This window comes from Bubalus kerabau, chromosome 9 (genome assembly GCF_029407905.1).
Source record: "Bubalus kerabau isolate K-KA32 ecotype Philippines breed swamp buffalo chromosome 9, PCC_UOA_SB_1v2, whole genome shotgun sequence".
Classification (NCBI taxonomy): domain Eukaryota; kingdom Metazoa; phylum Chordata; class Mammalia; order Artiodactyla; family Bovidae; genus Bubalus; species Bubalus kerabau.
Window position 1 is genome coordinate 71,731,104 of NC_073632.1, and position 4,099 is coordinate 71,735,202.

The 4,099-nt window shown below is 44.8% G+C and overlaps 1 long non-coding RNA gene and 2 other non-coding genes across 6 annotated transcripts; all 3 read left to right on the forward strand.

The window, feature by feature from the left end:
• The first annotated feature begins 930 nt into the window (after positions 1 to 930).
• LOC129619988 (uncharacterized) lies at positions 931 to 2,823 on the forward strand. 4 transcript variants are annotated; one of them, XR_008698331.1, is made up of 6 exons: positions 931 to 1,052; positions 1,575 to 1,645; positions 1,754 to 1,831; positions 1,917 to 1,978; positions 2,244 to 2,311; positions 2,530 to 2,823. It is a non-coding gene; the product is annotated as an uncharacterized LOC129619988 (long non-coding RNA). The 4 variants fall into 4 exon arrangements; XR_008698333.1 differs by lacking the exon at positions 931 to 1,052 and adding an exon at positions 1,102 to 1,123; XR_008698332.1 differs by lacking the exon at positions 931 to 1,052 and adding an exon at positions 1,220 to 1,242.
• Positions 2,067 to 2,136, forward strand: LOC129620274 (small nucleolar RNA SNORD50). The gene has a single exon (XR_008698467.1). It is a non-coding gene; the product is annotated as a small nucleolar RNA SNORD50 (small nucleolar RNA).
• Positions 2,363 to 2,432, forward strand: LOC129620273 (small nucleolar RNA SNORD50). The gene has a single exon (XR_008698466.1). It is a non-coding gene; the product is annotated as a small nucleolar RNA SNORD50 (small nucleolar RNA).
• Positions 2,824 to 4,099: the final 1,276 nt, after the last annotated feature.

Below are 4,099 nucleotides of genomic sequence, written 5' to 3' on the forward strand. Positions count from 1 at the left end.
GAAGCCCCATATTTACCCATACATACGTGTTTGTGTGCTAAGTGGTTTCAGTTTTCACCCGTGCATATATAAATGCTACTGAATTAAAGTGTCATTTAGATAAATTATTCTGGGAAATTTCCCAAATTAATCTTTCTCCTGCATTCATTATAATGAATGTAGTGCAAATTATTTTTTAATAGCAAAGGTTTTTTTTTCTTTCTTTCTTTCTTTGGTTGTGTCAATTTAGGAAAATTACTTAGCTACTGCAGGCCTTAGTTTTCTCCTCCGCCAAGTGGAGGATGTACTTCTCGGGTCTGCTGTCTCGGGGAGAATTTTCTGCGCTGTTCAGTGTTTACAGCAGCGCCCGGCACCCAGAGGCGTGGGGGTGGGGCGGGTCCCGTAAAGAGCAGGGGAGCGCGGGCGGCGCAAGGGGCCGGCTATCCGGAGAGGCGCGGAGTTCTCACTGTGGACCAGGTGAGAATCGCGGCGCTTTCAAAGACTTTTCATCCAAGCATTTCTGCCCGGCGATTTCTCTTTCAGGGCGCGCAGCGGCTGCAGGGCGTCAACTCCTCAGGATCAGCCAACCATCCAGCTCGACTTCTTGAGCGCATCATAAGCTAAAGCCGCCCGTGCTATTAAACTCAAGTCCACAGACGCCCCCCAGCCGCCCTATGCGTCCGGAGCTGACTTGGCTCTGGGTAAGCGGTGCCTCGCCTCTAAAGGCGGCTGTTCGTTTAAATTCTGGCGCCACTCCCACGCCACGTAGAGCCAGTCTCGGAAGCGACGAACAGCGGCGCGGCAGCGGGCGTGCGCCCGAAGCTGGACGTGCGCGCCGCGGAGAGGCGGTGCGCGCACCACGCCGTGGAACGAGCCCCCGAAAGAAAAGAGCCGCCTGGCGCGCTCTCGCTCCTCCCGTCAGGAAGCGGCCACGCCCCCGTGCTCTCCAAGGTCCAATAGAGGCGAGAGGGAGGGGCGGCCTCCGGCTGGCTCAGGAGAGACTATATAAGGAACTGCAGGAGGCGGAGTTCGGTCTTTTACGTCGGAACTTGGGAGCCGATCACAGCTGCTAGGTAAGTACGCGTTGTTGGCGGTCGTGCGCGCGAACCTGAGTGGCGCAGCTTGGGTTGGGGAATACGATACGGTAAAAAGAGTTCAGAAATTGAGGGTTAGAGTGCGGCGTTGAGTATTTACACATGGAAAACGCGCCACTGGACCGCCACGTGTCCTCTGTCGCGGTGGCGACCGGCTTCGAGTTCAGGCGTGCGTAGGCTGCTGCTGGTCATGGCGCTGCGCGCGGCCGTATTGCTAAGCCGGCTGGATAATCCTGAACGGCGCACGGGAAACGACCACATTCCTGAGATTTGGGGCGGGAGTTACGCTTAACGTTGACTTCCAGGCCTTAGATACGTCGTCATATCAACAGTTAATTTAAAAATCGGCAGCTCCTGACTGCGTGAAACTGAGTTGTATTGTGCCCAGGTGGCGCTGTGTGCAAATCGAATTGTTGGAGGGGAAGGTTTTAGTGCTGAAAATCTTAAACTATGACCTTCTATGACAATACTTAATTTTTAAATATATTTATTCTTCCGCAGGTTAAGAAATTGATTCTCCCGCAGAAACAATGGATTTCGGCGTAGCGGAACTGTTACGTGGAGATGCTAAGGTAAGTGTAGAGAGCTTAGTTTTTAAGTTGAAGGAATAAACCTGTTGATTTACAGGTTAATCAACCTGTAAAGATGATGCATCATTTGAATTTTTTTTTTTTTTTAAGATGCAAAGGTACATTTCAAAACACGCCGGACAATATTGGCTGGAAAATGACTTGGTTAAAACATGATGATCTTATCAGGTATGTGTTCGACTAGTACTTCGAATCTCTATATGTTTAGTCCACGTGTAGATTAAATGAGAAAAATATTTTTGTTTTTTAACAGCATTCTGCAGGTTGATGAATACTAATGAAGCTGTGGGTGTCACTGAGCAGCTTCATTTTAAAGTAAGTTACCCTGACTTACATCTGCTGCAGTAATTCTATCTGGTTTGTGGTAAATGTCCGTATAATGTAGCGTAATGGATTTTGGTCTGATCAATAATGAACACTATCCCGAAGCTGATAACCTGAAGAAAAGCATGTACGGATTCGGCTTCTGAGACAAGACTAATGTTCAGATATGAGAACAAGTTTTATAACAGATTTCTGTTAGGTTATGTCTCATAGAGGAAAAACTTAATTCACAGAGTGGGGTTTTCTGTGCCAACAGTGAGGGGTTGCTGTCTGCCTGTTGAAAGAAGTCGGTGTGCTGTGGCATTTGAAGGTGGAAGCATTTCTGTGAGTAGAGATGTTTTGCTTCAAAATCAGTAAACATTGTGTCCTTGGTCTTACCTATGATGATCCTATCCCGAACCTGAATTTCTGTTGAAAAAACTTATACGGATCTGGCTTCTGAGGTGGACCATTATAAGAACAGCAGCATTTTTTGAAAATTGTTTTAAGTAAGTTTTCTGATGTTGATAGTTTGTAAACCATAAATGTTTTTCCTTTCCTAGGGCTAGTGCTGCGAGATTTACTTGTCTGTCTTATGAAAATCTGGTGATTGGGAAAACCTCCAATGGATGTGGGAAGAAAGTTCAAGATGAATTATATTTTTACATTGGTTTGTAAATAGATTCTGAACCAGCATCGAGTCTAGATAATGCATCCATAAGAGTCAAGGCATTTCTGTTTGACCATGACACTGCTGTAGAATCATAACCTGTTAATCTGTATTACTTTCTAACTATTTTGAACGGAAAATTCTTTTCTAGTTATCTAGCCTTGTAATTAAATAATTTTGAATAGCCTTTGGTTCCTTGTCTGAATTGAGTTTAAAACTGCGTGATTGTAATTACACCAAGTTAAAGTGTGTACTCTTGCGGTGGAATCTTCAGTCAGGTTTCTAGGGAGAGATGATTTAGTTTGGCAAGAATAAGTAATGTGCAAAACATTAGCTTCAATCAGAGTGTTGGGGTGAGAGCGAAGGGGGAGAGATGGGACCTGTTAACAGTGAGGGAAGGTCACTAATAAAATCTGGGTTAAAACTGGTCAAGCATTGTATGGAATGGGTTAGTGTAAATAATAGCATCTAATCTAACCAAGGTGGTTGGGCCCTGCTGCTCCTGCTAAGTTGCTTCAGTCATATCCAACTCTGCGACCCCATGGACAGCAGCCCATCAAGGCTCCTCTGTCCACGGGATTCTCTAGGCAAGAATACTGGAGTGGGTTGCCATTTCCTTCTCCGGTTGGGCCCTAACCCTAATCATTTTCCCTAAATAGATGCATGAATAACCTGTTTCCATATTTAAATGTTAAAGTCAGTGCCAATATATCATCGGAATGAACTCTTGAAATGTTAGTTTGCCTGCTGAAGTGAAGAGATGGTTTGGGGCTCATGTACCTCAGATTCATGAGACTGAGCCTATAGTTGAATGCCCAGACAGACAGGTTTCTTCTGGTAGCAAATGACCTCCATGTATAGCTTTGTGTTAGTGTTAGTCCGTTTATTGTGTCCATTTGGAAATGAGACTTGAGCACTGCAGTCAGCACCCCGATCTCCCTTACTCTGCTTTATTTGGAACTTAAGTATGGTTTATAAAATCTGAGCACTGGCATCCCTGTACCTTAAGTATCTAGACACCTGGCACTTGGTTGTCTAATGAATGCTTAATGACCCATTGAGGGGGACTTTCCTGATTGTTCAGTGGTTAAGACTGCTTCCAGTGTAGGGGCTGCTGATAGGGTTGGTGAACCCACATGCAGAGTGGCACACCCAGAAACCTAAAACATTCAGGGAGAACTGTCCTTGTCAAAGTTGGCTAACATGACTTGAAAACAAGGCAAACTTATGAATAAGACTTGGTTTTAGAGCACTTAAGGTTTCCCTTATAGCTATTGCAATGCAGGAGACCGTTTCCCTCCCAGTCAATCTTAAGATTCAAATGATGTACACATTTTTGATTGTACCAGTTGGATCCCACTAAAATGAGTTTGATCCAAATAAAAGTAAGTCCATTTGAGAGTATAAATATTCAATAAAAATGAATCCAAAACATACAGTTGTGGAAGTTGGGAAAGCTCATT